Source organism: Ahaetulla prasina, chromosome 1, assembly GCF_028640845.1.
Source record: "Ahaetulla prasina isolate Xishuangbanna chromosome 1, ASM2864084v1, whole genome shotgun sequence".
Lineage (NCBI taxonomy): Eukaryota > Metazoa > Chordata > Lepidosauria > Squamata > Colubridae > Ahaetulla > Ahaetulla prasina.
This window is the reverse complement of record NC_080539.1, coordinates 334,225,240-334,244,033: the sequence shown is the minus strand read 5'-3', so window position 1 is coordinate 334,244,033 and position 18,794 is coordinate 334,225,240.

Genomic DNA, 18,794 nt, shown 5'->3' with positions numbered 1-18,794 from the left:
GCCCCTTCTTCTCGCACCGCCGACATGTAGCGTCCTTGAACTTGCATCGTTGACGCTGGTGTTGCCCTCCGCAACTTCCGCATTCATCCCGGTCTTCTTTGCCCCTTCTCTCGGTGAGGCAAACTCCTTCCTCATCCTCGCCGTCTGATTCGGTCTGGATTTCTTCGTTGTGGACCGGGGTTGATTTCGCGCTCACCGTTGGCGTGAGTGGCTTTTGTAGGGTTTCCGCCGCTTGGGTGGACATCTCATGAGCTCTGGCTTCGTCCAGAGCGTTTGCCAGCGTTAGATTGCTTTTTGATAGCAGCCGCCTCCGCAAACGAATGTCTCTGACCCCACGGATGAGTTGCTCTAACAGCTCCTCGTCCAAGTCTCGGTACCCACAATCCTTGGAGGCTTTTCTCAGGGCGGCCATATAATCGCTGATGGATTCGCCCTCTAGCTGTCTGCGCTCTCCAAATTCAAAACGCCGTACGTATTTAGACGGTGTTGGCGCGAAATGGTTCTTTAATAGATTTTGCAGAGTTTGCCACGATACCGATTGTACCGGCGTTGGCTCTGCCAGGGCTTCCGCAATGTCGATGACCTCGGGACCGCAGTGGCTCAGGAAATATGCCCTTTTGCGGTTGTCTGGAACTCCTTGCAGTTCGTTTGCCTCGAGGAAGCTCTCGAAACGGGTCATGTACGTTCCCCATTTCTCCCTGGATGGGTCAAACGGCGCGGGCGGAGTGTAGCTGGCCATCTCCGCGTTTCTGCCCTGAGTTTGCTGGGTTCGGTTCTTCCGTGCGTTCAGCTCGTTCCTGGTGCTCTTTAGCCTCGGAATCCCACCTTCGTCGCCAGTGTTAAGTTCGGGAAGTAACGAGGCTGGAGACCAGGGTAGTGACAACAGCTCTTTAATATATGGTGAACCCAGCAACCAGGCTGGGGAAAAACCTCTCCTTATATACAGTTCAACCGGCGGCTTTAACCAATCAGCAACGTGCTTGTTTCCCGCCAAAACATTTAAAGATACATTACAGTAAGGATGCAAGCAACAAAGTTACAGTCATGCAGTCATAAGTGGGAAGAGATGGGTGATAGGAACGATGAGAAGATTAATAGTAATAGTAATTCAGACTTAGTGAATAGTTTGACAGTGTTGAGGTAATTATTTGTTTAGCAGAGTGATGGCGTTTGGGAAAAAACTGTTCTTGTGTCTAGTTGTTCTGGTGTGCAGTGCTCTATAGCGTTGTTTTGAGAGTAGGAGTTGAAACAATTTATGTCCAGGATGTGAGGGGGTCTATAAATATTTTCACAGCCCTCTTTTTGACTTCTGCAGTATACAGATCCTCAATGGAAGGTAGGTTGGTAGCAATAGTTTGTTCTGCGTTCTAATTATCCTCTGAAGTCTGTGTCTGTCTTGTTGGGTTGCAGAACCAAACCAGACAGTTATAGAGGTGCAGATGACAGACTCAATAATTCTTCTTCTGTAGAACTGTATCAGCAGCTCCTTGGGCAGTTTGAGCTTCCTGAATCGGCACAGAAAGAACATTCTTTGTTGTGCTTTTTTGATAACGCTTTTGATGTCAGGTGTCCATTTTAGGTCTTGAGGCATTCTGTATGCTGTAATTCCACTGCTTTAATCAAACCAGGAAGGGAAAAAAGATTTTGGAGGAAAAGAGTGTCAAATCTCTTTTCCTCCAAAATGGGTTGGATCATATGTTATGGTATATCCGGCATGAGTGAGACAGCTAGGATGGCAATAACATCCATGTCAATCCTTCCCTGATCCAAGTTAATCTTCACAAAGGATCAAAAGAAGCAGGACAGGTGCTCCAGTAAGGTTTAAGCACATCTTCTCAATCTCATATTCGCCCAATGTGTTTGTTGATGACTTGAACACTTCTTCACCAAACATTTTCTTTTATGATTTCCTACCACTGACCTGTACGCTCACACAGGGAGGGTCTCCTCAGGGTGCCATCAGCCAAACAATGTCGGCTGGCGACCCCCAGGGGGAGAGCCTTCTCTGTGGGAGCACCTGCCTTATGGAATGAGCTTCCTCTGGGGTTACGATTACTCCCCGACCTCCGGACCTTCCGACATGAACTCAAGACCTTTCTGTTTTACCGCTCAAGGCTGGCCTAATGCATTATGGTTTTTAATTGGGGTTTTTTATCATTTTTCTATTAACAGTTTTAAATGGGGTTAGCCAAATTGAATTAGATTTTTAAAATGTTTTTAATTCTATTTATAAAATTGTTTTTTTATGTTGGCTGTAAACTGTCCTGAGTCCTTTGGGAGAAGGGCGGTACAGAAATCAAATACATTTTAATTCTAATTCTACCAATTCCTCAAGAGCGCTGTGAAAGTAACAGTAACAATTAACAGCTTAATTCTATTTAACTATGAAATACCAAGAACCATAACAGGTTCTCAGCTACTATAATAGGAGGTAAGAGGCATAGTTCTTGTGCCTTTGGGGGAATAGCCTCTGCCCAGAAACACCACAGAACTGCTAAGTTCTCCCTTCCAAACAAACCTTCGATGTTTTTGCTGCAATTCAAACCACAGCAAAGCAAATAACTAATAAAATCAATACATCTATCGGTGTTATAAGAGAGTAGAATATTAGGCCTGATTCTGAACTGCCACAAAAGTTCAATTTAAATGTTTCCTATGAGAAACATAGTCCTGCACAGCTGGAGGAAGACATGTTGAGAAACGTTGCATTCAGCACTGCGAATTGACAGACTGTTACATTCAGAAAGAAAGAAATTTAAAAAATCATTTGACAAGCTCCAGTTTCAAGGCATTGTTTCTGTGTGGTTTAGAAGACATACTTTGTGCTGCCTTCAGTTCATGAATAAAGGTGACATGCCAAATTATTAAGATTTGAAAAAGAAAGATTTATGAAGCCATTTCAATAATGAGCCATAGTGGCGCAGTGGTTAGAGTGCAGTACTGCAGGCTACTTCTGCTGACTGCCAGCTGACTGTAATTTGGCAGTTCAAATCTCACCAGGCTCAAAGTTGAGTCAGCCTTCCATCCTTCTGAGGTGGGTAAAATGAAGACCCAAGTTGTTGGAGACAATATGCTGACTCTGTAAACCATTTAGAGAGGACTATAAAGCAGTATATAAGTCTAAGCGTTATTGCTATTTCCACTTCTCTAGGCCTTCCTTTAAAGCAGGGCTGTTAAACTTGCGGACCAGATGCATCACACACTGGCCACACCCACACCCGGTTTAGTAAAGGGGGGAAGATCCCAATATGTCGCATGAAGCCGCCATGATGACGTGAATTTGACACTCCTGCTTTAAAGCTACAGTTGGGCCAAGTATTCAGTGTGTGTGTTTTAAAATAAGCATCATGGCATATCTCTTCAAACAATTCTTTAAGAAGTACTGTTAGTCTTGGAATGTAGTTCTAATATGTTAAATTTATATTTTTAGCTTGATCATTTCCTTTCATTTACCTTTCATTTACCGAAATCTACTCAGATCCAGAAATAGTAATATAAGTTTAGGTATACCACTTTTATGGCTTTGCAATAATTGACCCAGTCCTCAAAAATAGAGATATATCTTAAATGTTCAGATTGTCCAAAACGTAATAGTTCTAAGTTGCTTCTCTCCTTGATTAGTTTCCACCCATTGCTTCTAGTTCTACCCTCAGGTGCTTTGGAGAATATTTTGACTCCCTCTTCTTTGTGGCAATGCCTGAGATATTGGAACACTGCTATCATGTCTCCCCTAGTCCTTCTTTTCATTAAACTAGACATACCGAGTTCCTGCAACCGTTCTTCATATGTTTTAGCCTCCAGTCCCCTAATCATCTTTGTTGCTCTTCTCTGCACTCTTTCTAGAGTCTCAACATCTTTTTTACATTATGGCGACCAAAACTGAATGCAATATTCCAAGTGTGTCCTTACCAAGGCATTATAAAGTGGTATTAACACTTCATGTGTTCTTGGCTTTTTTAGCAGCTGCTGTACACTGCTGGCTCATACCTAAATGATTGTCCACCAGGACTCCAAGATCCCTCTCACAGTTACTGCTATTGAGCAAGGTACCACATATATGGTACCTGTGCATTTATTTATTTTTTTGCCTAAATGTAGAACCTTACTTTTTTCACTGTTGAATTTCATTTTGTTAGATAGCACCCAATGTTCAAGTCTGTCAAGAACCTTCTGTATCTTGAGCCTATCTTCTGGAGTATTGGCTATTCCTGCCAGCTTGGTGTCATCTGCAAATTTGATGAGTTCCCCATCTATCCCCTTGTCCAAGTCATTGATGAAGATGTTGAAGAATACTGGGCCTAAAACAGAGCTTTGGGGTACTCCACTGCATACTTACCTCCATGTGGATGTAGTTCCGTTGAGGACTACACATTGAGTGCAGTTGGTCAGCCAGTTACGAATCCATCTGGTGGTGATGCTGTCTAACCCATATTCTACTTTATCTAGTAGTAGGTTATGGTCTACTTTATCAAATGCTTTACTGAAGTCCAAGTAAATTATATCGACAGCATTCCTCTGGTCCATTAATTTTGTCACTTTGTCAAATAATGCAATAAGATTAGTCTGGCATGATTTGTTTTTGACAAACCCATGTTGGCTTTTGGTTATTACTTTGTTTGCTTCTAGGTGTTTGGTGATTCGTTGCTTAATTATCTTTTCCAGAATCTTCCCTGGTATTGAGGTCAGGCTGATAGGCCTGTAGTTTCCTGGATCTGTTTTTTTTTTCCTTTTTTGAGGATGGGAACTGTTAAGTTCGGGAAGTAACGAGGCTGGAGACCAGGGTAGTGACAACAGCTCTTTAATATATGGTGAACCCAGCAACCAGGCTGGGGAAAAACCTCTCCTTATATACAGTTCAACCGGCGGCTTTCACCAATCAGCAACGTGCTTGTTTCCCGCCAAAACATTTAAAGATACATTACACTCCTTCCCTCCCAGAAAACACTTTACCCATATTTACATGATATTTACATATTATTTTTCAACGTAATCACGCAAATAGACTGGGCGTCTCCTGACTCTTTCGGACCTGCGCAGTACATTCCCTGGGAGTGGGTCGAGCTGACCGGAGGGGCTGTTTGCTCCTCTCAGCTCCTTCTCTAGGCCATCCGGCCCTGGATTATTGCAGAGTCGTCCCTGCTGTTTTCACTGGAACCTGTGGGCGTCGCTGGACCTCCGAACTCAGATAAGTCCTGTTTTTCCGGGTTTGAGTCAGCTGTGGAATCAAACATTGTATAGTCAGGGCCTGTTTCTAATTCGGATTGTTCGCCATGCCGTATTTGGTCTATGTGGCGCCCATACCGGCCGCCCTTTAACTCCACCAAGTATGATTTTGGACCTGTTCTGTTTAGGATTTGTCCTGCTATCCAGGTTGGGCCTTCACCATAGTTGTGTGCCCACACCGGTCGCCTATGTCCATTTCTCTTGTTTTCCTATTTCCCCTTGTAACCCTCCGCGATAGTTTGGATTTAAACGTCTAGGGGCACCTGAGCTTCGGCCCATTAATAATTCGCTGGGCTTCTGCCGTTGTGACACAGGGGTTCTGTGTTGACGGCCAGGAAAACATCGATTTTTGTTTGCCAGTCGCCTGGCTTGAGTCTGACAATGCCTCTTTGCGCCCGGACGGAACGCCTGCAAGGCCATTCGTCGCAGGGTGGAAAGGCGCCGAGAGGGCATGTCGGATGCCCTCTTCTGCCAAGTACTCCTCAAATTGGGTTGCCGTGGTGCGGGCGTTATCGGAAACTAGCGTGTCGGGCAACCCATGGGTTACAAATAGGTGCCGTAGGACTGAGATCACGGCCTCGGCTGTCATGGATCTCATGAGAATGATTTCCAGCCATTTGGAGTAGGCATCTACTACTACCAGGAAGGTTTGGCCGTGGAAGGGGCCGGCAAAATCAATGTGGATTCTAGACCAGGGCCCTTGGGGTCTTTCCCATTCCCGAACCGGGGCCGTTGGGGGTAGAGGTCTGGACTCCTGGCAGGCCTGGCATTTCCCTACCCTTTCAGCAATTTCTGAGTCCATTAAGGGCCACCACACATAGCTTCTCGCTAGCCCCTTCATCCTAACGATTCCTGGGTGACCCTCGTGGAGGAGGTCCAACACCCTTTTCCTCAATTTTTCTGGGATCACCACTCTATCCCCCCATAGCAGGCACCCCCCTTGAGCCGACAGTTCCCCACGTTTTTTTACAAATTCTTTAAAACGCTCGCCCGGCGCAGCGGGCCACCCTCTTTGTACCCAACCGAGTACAGTTCTCAAAGTAATGTCCCGGTATGACGCCCGAGCCACCTCCTTAGACGTGACTGGGCCAGAGTCCAGAGAGTCAATTAACAGTATGGGCGTCCCCGGAGTGGGGTCTTCGATCGCCCCTGGTAGTGGGCATCTGCTTAATGCGTCCGCATGCCCCAACTCTTTTCTGGGCCGATGCCGCAGTTTGTAGGAATAGGCGGCTAAGAAGATAGTCCATCGGGTCAATCGTGGCGAAAGTGCCACAGGCGTTGGGCGGTCGCCAGCCAGTATCCCTAACAGTGGTCTATGGTCTGTAACAATTTCAAAGTCTCTACCAAAAACGTATTCGTGAAACTTTTTTACCCCTGACACTATAGCTAGCGCTTCCTTATCCAACTGACTATAGTTCCTCTCTGTCGAGGACATCGTTCTGGAGTAGAAGGCTATTGGGGCTTCTGTGCCATTTGGAAGGCTGTGGCTGAGCACAGCCCCACCCGTAAGGGGAAGCATCGCAAACTAATACCAATGGCATTGTGCTATGATACTGTATCAGTAAGCTATCGCTGAGTAGATGTTTTACTGCTTGAAAGCCCTAGCTTCCGACTTTCCCCAAGACCAAGCAGTATTCTTTCCCAGTAACTTATGTAGCGGCTCGGCAACGGTTGCCTTATTTTTCAAAAGACCGTAAAGTTCACTAGACCCAGGAATGCCTGTAGCTCTGTTTGTTTTTAGGCGCTGGAGCCTTTCTTATTGCCTTGACCTTGCTTTCAGTGGGTGGATTCCTTCCTTGTCTATTCTGTAGCCCAAGAACTCTACGGATTCTACCCCTATTTGGCATTTGTTCACTTTAACCTTTAGACCGGCTGACGGAAAATGCCCAGAACTTTTCTCAACGCTCCCCAATTCTTCTAAATTTTCGGCTGATACCAATACATCATCGAAATAGGGACTACCCGGGAGCCCTTGCAGAAGTCGCTCCATTAAATTTTGAATAGACCAGGTGCCACACTCACCCCAAACTGTAACCGGGTACACTTGAAAGCACCTCTGTGAGTCACAATTGTCTGGGCTTCGCTGTGTTGGCGTCTACGGGCAGTTGTTGATAGGCTTGGGCCAAATCTAATTTGGCAAAACGTGCCCTTGCCCCAGCGAGTGCAGCAAGTGTTGCACCACGGGGACCGGGTAAGCGCTTTTTTGCAAGGCTTTGTTTAACGTTGCCTTGTAGTCAGCGCAGATTCTAACTGACCCATCTGGTTTCACTGGGGTGACGATTGGCGTCTCCCACTTTGCGTGATCGACTGGCACCAGAATCCCCTGATTGATGAGCTTGTCTATCTCCTTGTCAATCTTGGGTTTAAGGGCAAAAGGGACTCTCCTTGCCTTTAACCGAATGGGGGCTACCTGGGGGTCTAAATTGAAGGAAATAGGGGTCCCTTGTACTTGCCCAGGCAGTCCTTGAAGACATCTTGAACTCGTTCATGAGTGTGTCTTTAGGTTAAAGTCACTTCTGTAGATGCCAGTCACTCCCATGCCCAATGCAGAACCAGTCTAGTCCCAACAAACTTGGCAGGGTCCCCTTGACTATCGTGATGGGCAGGGTCTTCTTGTGTGGTCCGTACTCGGCGGACGGAGGTGGTCCTCGAACAGGGATGCGATTCCCTTGGTAGTCGTGAACTCGTAGCCGTTGTGTTTGCAGTTTGCGTTTGGCGATTCTCGGCAAAGCTTTGCAAAGTGTCCCAGGACATGATTGTGATCGCTGACCCTGTGTCCACTTCTAGTCGGCACGGCACTCCTTTGATTTTCGGTTTTGTGAAGATTTTCTTCTCGGCGGGTTGCTGCGGCCTATTATCACGGTCGTTCGATTTGAATTCGCGCCCTTTTGTTTTGACCAATCGCGGGTCGCCTTGCCGATCCAGCGCTCTGATTGGTTGGTTTGAATTTTCGGCGGGAAGGTTGGGGTGCTCGACAGACTTGAGCCAGGTGCCCTTCTTCTCGCACCGCCGACATGTAGCGTCCTTGAACTTGCATCGTTGGCGCTGGTGTTGCCCTCCGCAACTTCCGCATTCATCCGGTCTTCTTTGCCCTTCTCTCGGTGAGGCAAACTCCTTCCTCATCCTCGCCGTCTGATTCGGTCTGGATTTCTTCATTGTGGACCGGGTTGATTTCGCTCGCCATTGGTGTGAGTGGCTTTTGTAGGGTTTCCGCCGCTTGGGTGGACATCTCATGAGCTCTGGCTTCGTCCAGGCGTTTGCCAGCGTTAGATTGCTTTTGATAGCAGCCGCCTCCATAAGCGAATGTCTCTGACCCCACGGATGAGTTGCTCTAACAGCTCCTCATCCAAGTCTCGGTACCCACAATCTTTGGAGGCTTTTCTCAGGGCGGCCATGTAATCGCTGATGGATTCGCCCTCTTGCTGTCTGCGCTCTCCAAATTCAAAAGCGCGTATTTGGGCGGTGTTGGCGCGAAATGGTTCTTCAATAGATTTTGCAGAGTTTGCCACGATACCGATTGTACGGCGTTGGCTCTGCCAGGGCTTCCGCGATGTCGATGACCTCGGGACCGCAGTGGCTCAGGAAATATGCCCTTTGCGGTTGTCTGGAACTCCTTGCAGTTCGTTTGCCTCGAGGAAGCTCTCGAAGCGGGTCATGTCGTTCCCCATTTCTCCTGGATGGGTCAAACGGTGCGGGCGGAGTGTAGCTGGCCATCTCCGCGTTTCTGCCCTGAGTTTGCTGGGTTCGGTTCTTCCGTGCGTTCAGCTCGTTCCTGGTGCTCTTAGCCTCGAGATCCCACCTTCGTCGCCAGTGTTAAGTTCGGGAAGTAACGAGGCTGGAGACCAGGGTAGTGACAACAGCTCTTTAATATATGGTGAACCCAGCAACCAGGCTGGGGAAAAACCTCTCCTTATATACAGTTCAACCGGCGGCTTTAACCAATCAGCAACGTGCTTGTTTCCCGCCAAAACATTTAAAGATACATTACAGGAACTACATCAGCTCTTTTCCAGTCCTCTGGCAGTTCCCCTGTGCTCCAGGATCTTTGAAAGATATAGTTCAGTGGTTCTGAGATCTTATCTGTAGTTCCTTCAGAACCTTGGGGTGTAATCCATCCGGTCCTGGTGATTTGAACTAATCTAGGGTAGACAGGTGTTCACTTACCATTTTTTTCCATATTTTAATTTGTGTTCCTAATCTGTTTTTCCTTTTTTGAGGATGGGAACTACATCAGCTCTTTTCCAGTCCTCTGGCAGTTCCCCTGTGCTCCAGGATCTTTGAAAGATATAGTTCAGTGGTTCTGAGATCTTATCTGTAGTTCCTTCAGAACCTTGGGGTGTAATTCATCCGGTCCTGGTGATTTGAACTCATCTAGGGTAGACAGGTGTTCACTTACCATTTTTTTCCATATTTTAACTTGTGTTCCTAATCTGTTTTTTTGTTTTTGATAGGTTGGATTGTTTTTTCCTTTTATGTAAAGACAGATGCAAAAAATAAGTTAAGTAGATCTGCTTTCTCCCTGTTGCTTGTCACCTTCTTGCAACTTTCTCCCAGCAATGGGCCAATTGTTTCCTTGACTTTTTTCTTGTTTTTAACATGTTGGAAGCTTTTTTTGTTATTTTTTACTTTTGTCGCTAGCCTTTGTTCATTGTGAGCCTTAGCTTTCCTCACTTCATCTTTACAGGCTCGGGCTATTTGCTGATATTCTGCCTTAGTTATTTGCTCCTCTTTCCACTTTTTATACTTGTCCTTTTTGTCTTTTAATTTGTCAGATAGTTCTTTATGCATCCATGCTGGTTTCTTTTGAGATCTATTATTTTTCTTCTTCATTGGTATTGTGCTAGACTGGGCTTTTATAATCTCACTTTTCAAAATTTCCCAAGTTTCTTGAGTTGTTTTCCCCTTGAGGATTCTCATCCATGGAATCCTTCTCAAGCTAGTCAGGGGGGTATTGTTTGTTTGTTTCCTGTTCAAATCATCAAGCATAAACTAACATTTCAGGATTTACTTTTTCAATTAAAAATCAATCAATCTTTCCTGGGAATATTTCCTTGATGGTATACAAAACTTTTGCCAGACCAATTCTTGAATACAGCTCATCTGTCTGGAACCCACGCTGCATATCGGACATTAATACAATTGAATGAGTCCAGAGATATTTCACAAGAAGAGTCCTCCATTCCTCTGCTCACAACAAAATACCTTATGCCACAAGACTTGAAATTTTGGGCTTAGACAACTTAGAACTTCGCCGTCTTTGGTCTGACCTAAGCATAGTACATAAAATCATCTGCTACAATGTCCTACCAGCCAATGAATACTTCAGCTTCAATCAAAACAACACAAAAGCATGCAATAGATACAAACTCATAGTAAACCGATTCAAACTAGATTGCAGAAAATACGACTTCAGTAACAGAGTTGCCAATGCCTGGAATGCACTACCTGACTCTGTGGTTTCTTTCCCAAATCCCCAAAACTTTAACCTGAGACTGTCTACCGTAGACCTCACCCCATTCCTAAGAGGTCTGTAAGGGGCATCCATAAGTGCACCAGCGTGCCTACTGTCCCTGTCCTAATGTTTTCTTTTATTTGTATCCTTTACATGTATTTATAATTATGTTTACACTTGTATCTGTCATAAAATACATGGTTAAATAAATAAATAAATAAATAAATAAATAAATAAATAAATAAATAAATAAATAAATATTGCCCAAATCCTAAAAGCTTTTGAGTATAACAACATTCATGTAGGGGATTTTCCACTCAGAGTTATGCTGTCTGAAAAAGATGAGAATATTTTCAAATTATTGTATAAAATAGGAATAAGGGAGAAAATGGGGAAAAGAGAGAAATTAAGGCTTATATCTCTGACACATTTTTATAGATATGGATTTATATGAACATATCATGGCAGCATTGTGAGAATTACTGCTGCAGCAATTTCCTGTTCAACCCTGTATCAGTCTACTTAGAGAGAAGTCCCGATAATTTTTAATGGGTCTTATAGTTAAATGGGCACAAAACTGCAAAATTCATATTGAAGCAATACATTGATTAGGCTAACAGGGTTTACACAGTAGTAAACTTGCAAAGTATATTCTGAACTTGAGTTACTTTAATACAGGTATTAAATGCTCTCTCAGCATACATATTCATAACTGCTGAATATAAATTGTGGTTTTGAATTTTGAACTAGGACCTTGAATTTGAATTCTAAATATATTGAAAGCAAGTGAAGTCTCTCCAAAAAAATGATATATAAACTTATTCATAGGAAGATATTTACCATATCAAAAAACTACTGTAGAACTTCCATTTTGAAATTTTAGTTTATTGGCCATCTGTAATCCAAGTAGAATTGAGAAATCAGTTATACTCATCTTGAGAGAAGTAATTAATAATACTTCATTTTCAGAAGTTAAAGAGACCAGAAGCCTAGAAACACTGTTTTTCAGTGATAGACACCACTGTGTGGGATGGCTTTCCTGTAGAGATCAACAGTGGCATTAACTCTGATGGAATTCAAAAACCTTAATGACAAATTGTTCCAGAGAATTTTTGGGGCATAAGGGAATTGACATTCTTAACTTGGTGGGCAAGGTTGCTTTGCATTCTTATTGTGTTATTTAATTACTGCTTTTTATTTCATTTTTTGTTTATATGGATAACTGCTGGGAGTATATGGATAACTATTGTGTGACTACAGCAGTGAACATTGATGAATAATTAAATAATAGTGATGAAACACAGAACCAACCCAAACATAAAAAGGAGAAATAATGCTTGGTGTCAAGTTGGTTCAACCATACAAGCACTGAGCCATAAGCACTGATGTTGACTGACATAACTCAGAATCAGTTTTCCAACTCTTCCAAGTGTAAACCTTGATTCTCGAATTAGGTGATGCACATTAAGCTACCCACCAAAGTCATAATGTCAACATTATATATATTATAATATATATTATATCTAATAAATACCACTGTAAGCTTTAGCACTGTCATAGTTGCTTGGATACCAAAAGGCAGGAATCAGGAAGGAAGGTCTTGTAGAAATGAAAATATCAGCAAGAAGACATCACTTAGCAGAGGGAGCAAAAGAGAATTATGGTAGAGCAGCATATCCTTTGTTTCAGTGAGTTTAACTTGTTCATTGTATTCTTACTCATTGTATCATTCTGCTCCCGGGGCACTACCACTACACTGTGCTATACAGTGTGCTATAGCAGGAGGAGGAGGAGGAGGAGGAAGAAGAAAAAGAAGAGGAAGAGGAGGAGGAGGAGATTCTTTATTGCAGTCAATGATTAGTCCATAAACACCTTATATACATAAATTTGATATTAATTAGCCAATTAGGTAAACAGATCTAACAACTGCCATCCATCTTACATATGACATGACAAAACTTGGCGACTGTTAAGGAAATAAAATCATTTAAATCTAAAAACAAAAGTTTTAAGTAAAATTGATCAGAGTGACCAGGATATTTAAGGTCTGGGCATAGTTATTGTTTGGTGCTCAGAAGGTTAGCAGCTCATGGCAAGTGTCAGAGTACAATGGACACTATAATAAAACATGTTTGGTGGTATCAATAACTTCTTCACCACCTGGGCAAAGTCTAAATTTAAATGGAATGTCTTTGAGTTCCCTTCTAAAACTGCTGATAGAAATGTTGATCCATGCAAGAGTAAAAGTCTTTCCTCATTTGGGAACTTTAATTGGATTAGCACCAATGGCGAAATCCACATTTTTTTTTACTACTGGTTCTGTGGGCGTGGCTTGGTGGGCATGGTGTGGCTTGGTGGGCATGGCTTGGTGGGCGTGGCAGGGAAGGATACTGCAAAACCTCCATTCCCACCCCACACCAGGGCAAAATCCCCATTCCCACCACCCTCATGCGGGAAGGCTATTGCAAAATCTCCATTCTCACCCCACTCTGGGGTCAGCCAGAGGTAGTATTTGCTGGTTCTCCAAACTACTCAAAATTTCCACTACCAGTTCTCCAGAACCTATCAGAACCTGTTGGATTTCACCCCTGGTTAGCACCAAGGCATACAAGGGCTATTTAGAAATACCCCTCTGGTGAAATGTATCAGATCTGTTTGAATATCAATGTCCTTGAGGTATTGCTTGATTGCCTGTGTTGTGGATATTTGGCCTAACTGTATGCTTGAATTAAGGAAATATGCCTCATAAGTTTTAGTTTTTAGAATTGCCTTGGCTCAAGTGGAAATAAATGTGCATTTAGGCACTGGATTCACCTTCCTAACCCCATGTCATAGGATTGCATTTGAGACCCAACATGGGACTTCAAATAAAGTCCTAAGGAACTTAGACTGTACCTTTCCCCCTGGGGCTAAATAATTCTATTGACCTTCTGAGCACCAAATAATAACAATGCCCAGATCTTGACTGAACGCACTCAAAGCGCAGCGAGAATATACAGTGCCCCATTAGTTTTTTCGCTTTTGGGATTACATATTCCAAACTATATGTGGTTGTGGCATGAAATGCAATGCCGGAATACTTGAATGACTTGACCTGTTTAAAAGGGTAATTATTTAATTTCCTGGTGTGCATTTTAGAGTGCTTTGCAAACACCAGCACCTTGATTTTATTGTAATTAATTTCTAGAGCTTTTGCAATACAATATTCAGCCAGAGTTTGTAATGCTATTTTTAAGCCAATATGACCTGGGAGAGCAAAATTACCTGTATATAAGAGAATTGCTATGTGCTCCTCTGCCAGTTTCAGGTTGTTCAGCAGTTTTCAGCATTGCATTGCACCAGGAGACCATGTACCTTTGCATTTTGCTCCCTACCCTCTGGAGGAGGCAATTTATTCCAAAAGCTTATTTTCTTTCTTTTGAAGGCAGCAAACTTCACCAATTCTACTTTTGTGTTTTACACATCTACACAATAAAATAAATTAGTCTGATTCTATGCTACTCTTACTACCCTTGTAAAACTGAGAAAACTTACAACCAGTTCGATAAATCTAAAGGACAGAGAGAGAGAGAGAGAGAGAGAGAGAGAGAGACAAAGAGAGACAGAGAGATCAAGGGAAGAGAGACCAACTGATCACTGGGCTCATGTAAAGCAGTTAATTTGCTTTCCCCATTTCAGTTGTGCAGTAGACAAATGGAACTGCATTGTCTCTTTTATGCCCAAAGCTTCTGATGATAGTTTCCTTTATTCCACTATCTGTGTGGAAAACATATGAATATCTAGTTAGTGTGGGAGGGAGGGAGGGAGGGAGGGAGGGAAGGAGGGAGAAAGAGAGATGGTGAATATATCCAACACTCTTTCCCCCAACAACAACAACAACTCTGGGAGGTGAGTTGGGCTGAGAGAGGATGACTGGCCCAAAATCACCCAGCTAGTTTTCATAGCTAAGGCAGACTAGAAATTATGGCCTCCTATTTCCTAGCTTCATGCCTTCACCCCTAGACCAGAACTGACAGACATATAAAGGATTAGAGTGTTCAGCGTATCAACATGTTTCCAAAATATTCATAGGTTTCCAAGCAGGAAACTATTGGAAATGCATGTTTTTTGAGTAAGCAATAGACCTGATATTTGGATTTGCTTTCCTGTGTGTTTCATCTGCTTAACACTTCCTGAGCCAATAACAATTTGAGCTTTAGCTCTGAAGATCTGTTGCCTAACAAAGAGGCAGCTTTGGTTGTCCCAATATATATAAGGCTGCCTTCACCAAATCAAGCAACCTCCAGAGTTCAACTTCCAGTATTTCCCAGCCAGGATGACCATTGCTAAGAATTCTGAGAACTGAAATCTATATATCTACATATAGTCACATAGGGGAAGGTTGATCTAAAGTTCTCTATAATATAGTTATGTGTCTTCAATTCCAAATATTATAAAATTTAGCATGAAATATATGGAAAACTGTTAGGAATATTGGTATATGAAAATTATCGAATGGCCTTTTAATCTACATGAGGAAATTTTATTTTCCTTCCAAGTGAGAATCTTCTTCCAAATATCAATTCCCGCTATGTCTCTTATATGGCAGGATCAGCACAGTTCATTACTGGATGTGGTTTGGATTCAAATTCAAACTTAGCCATAAAGTTCTTTGGAGATCAATCGCTTTCTTTTTAAGCCTGAAGTACTCACAGTGCTGAGATGATAAAATAATAGCCCCTGTGAGTATCTACTAGAATGTTCAAAATACAAAGATAGGAAAATTACAAAATAATAAACTTCAAATTGCAAGAGATTATTATAATGACTACTAAAAATATGATGATTACAAGATCTAAATTCTTTGGAGGGCATCTGTCTTCCCTGTCACTTTGACATCTGCTCTTTGATGCTCTCATGTGTTGTAATCAGCAGTTATAAAATAATGATGAAAATACCAGTCTCTCTCACTTTCTCAAACATAGAGTGATAATACTTAAAATGAAGAATGGCTTTATCTTATAAATCAAAACTGTCCAAGTGGTTAGCCCTTTCCCCCAGAACAGAACAGTTGAAAGAATTATAGCACATTGCACTTACAGTCACTTTTCAATTTATCCTAGCTTATTTCAAACTTATAGTGTCTTCCCAGATACTAGATTCTAAGCACCATGTGCCCAGTCTCAAAAATACATGTTTTATGCTATTTCCCCCCCCTCCCCCACACCAGTCAATCCTGTTCGATTCATGGAAACCATATGGACAAGTCTCTGGTTTTTCAGAAGTGGTTTGCTACTGCCTCCTTCCTAGGGCTAAGAGAAAGTGACTGGCCCAAGCTGTCGTTGTGTCCAAGGCAGAACTAAAACTCCCAATTTTTAGCCTGATGCCTTAACCAATACACCAAACCTATTCTTTTACGCTTATATACAATGCCCCTAATTAATAACAAGAATTACCACTTGTACTTTTTTTTAGTAAAACCACAACACAAAACTAGTTTTATGCAAGCTAGTTATTGCTCAGATTGCTATTGTTGTTATTGTTTTTATTTTATATGTCAGTGTGATACTGGCTGTGCTATGTCATCCACTACATTGCAAGGTACAACATAATTAATCTTGACACAAAGTAATTATTATATTGACCTGTTGAGGCAAAACTAAATGCAAAATTATTCATTTTGATTAAGCATGTCAAACATTTAGAAAAACGAAATGTCCTCCTTCCCTACTTTAACCATATTCTTAAAGAGATCCTGTTAAAGGCCTCCATCTGATAGCCGTGCATTCTTACTGTTAAGGTTGTTATACTGTTATACTACCTTCTTCGGATATATACATTCTGTGATATATACATTCTGTGAACTAAATGATTCAATTTAGTTTTATAGTAGTCTAAAGTTGATAATCTTTCTCACTTTGCCAGTACAATTGCATGATGTATTGAATTGAAGGTGATTCAGATCAGTGTTTCCTAGATCTATGTCTAACACGTATAGCAAACATTTCTCAGGTTATTTTAAAATCCAGGGTCATCAATGCAGATATTATTGCAAAATCTTAAGTAGGGAAAATTCTAAGTCAGGAGTACCTTATACTCTTGGTAGAAAATATGCAGGGTAGCATTGTACAGGTTTTGTGCAGTACCTTGCCCAGTGCTACATTTATATACAGAGTGGCATGGCATATCTCATGATATCAAAACATAAGCTATGATAGCCAAGGTTGTAATTCATGATGCACCATGTAGTGTATCACTGCTTGATTGAACAGTGATGAGGTCACAGACAAATCCAGCAAATGGTCTAACCAAAGGTATTCCCATATGTGCATCATTCTTATGGCTTATGGCTGTTTCTGAAATTTTTATCCACATTTTCTTTCGGGGGCAAATTGTTACGGTCTTTTGTTCAGTAAATCTTCACACTTGACTCAAAGTACCTGTGCATTGATAAATGATGTTACTATGGATTGCTTAAAGATCCATAGTATCTTTCAAAAGTTTATACAAACTCTTGAATCTCAGATCACACAGCTATGAAACTCAATGGAAGGCCATTGACAATCTCCGTGTCCTCACCTAAACTATTTTAAATGTTATTCTGGAGGAACAATATTTTTGCTTCCCCACACAGCAAAATTATGTTGCCTTTATATTTTCCTATCTTGGAGCATCAGTACAGTCAGAAAATGGAAAACAGAGAGAAAAAGTGCAGCAGAAGAGTAGGATATACTCAAGTCCATAACCCTTTCAGTTCGCTACACAAGTCAGCTGCAGATTCATGATTTTAGTCTTGGCAGCTCTTGACAACTTTCCCTTTTTTGTTTCAGTACCAGGGTATCACTCTATTTGCTTTCACACTTGTGCTGACATTTTTGAAATAGTTTGTTTCAAGAAAGATTTGTAGAGAAAGAGTGAGAGAGATCAACCTAAAACAATTAGGTTATTCTGCAGACTCTGCTGAAGTAAGAACAAATTAAATTGCTTGTCTTTCACCACTTTCACCATTAACTGCACCGACAATGACCCTGAAAGCCACAGTTTACCTTCTTAACAAAGGTTGTGAGGTCATCAATTCCTACCCCCAAATGACTGCATTTCATGTGATCAGATTTTTTTTCTTTTTCTTGTAGCAGTTCTTAAAGTATATAATAACTTGCCGCCTTGCTTTGTTTCAAAACTCAGTTGCTGAGAGCTGCACCAGTGGCTGCCCCTAACCCCAGTGATGAAGAAGACCCATTAGCCTCACTTATTGATCATTTTCCACATGTTCACTAAAAAGCAATGCCATGGCTTTTAACATGTCCGCATAGCCATGACAGTCTCTTTTCAATGTGGTGTCCTTCAAGGTAGTCATGAAACTCAGTCTGGCAGCCACCAATAGCATAGGTTGAACAAGGGCAGATGTTGTCTTCTTCTAGTTACAGAAGAACTTGCCTTATCCTGAGAGAGAAAATTGGCCCCTTTAGCTCAGTATTCTTTATAATCCCTTCAGGGATACGACAACTCCCTGACCTCAGGACCTTCCGTCACAAGTTGAAGACATTTTTGTTTAGCTGCGCAGGGCTGGCTTAAAGTAATAGTAATTTTAATAGGGGTTTATTATAGTTTTATTATTGTTTTAAAGTCTTATTTCAGCCAAATTGAATCAGTTTTTTAACAGGTTTTTAAATTTTTGGGTTATATGTATATTGTGTTTTTATCTGGCTGTAAACTGCCCTGAGTCCTTCGGGAGAAGGGCGTTATAGAAATTAAATTATTATTATTATTATTATTATTATTATTATTATTATTATTATTATTATTATTATTATTATTATTATTATTATTATCATCATCATCATCATCATCATCATTATTATTATTATTATTATTATTATTATTATTATTATTATTATTATTATTATTATTATTGTCTACAGCCACTCTCCAGAATTTTGAATAATGCAATTGTCTTTAATCTGATCTTAAGACCCCAGATATTAGCCTCAGGATCTTGAATAGAATAGAATAGAATAGAACAGAATAGAATAGAATAGAATAGAATAGAATAGAATAGAATAGAATAGAATAGAATAGAATAGAATAGAATAGAATAGAATTCTTTATTGGCCAAGTGTGATTGGACACACAAGGAATT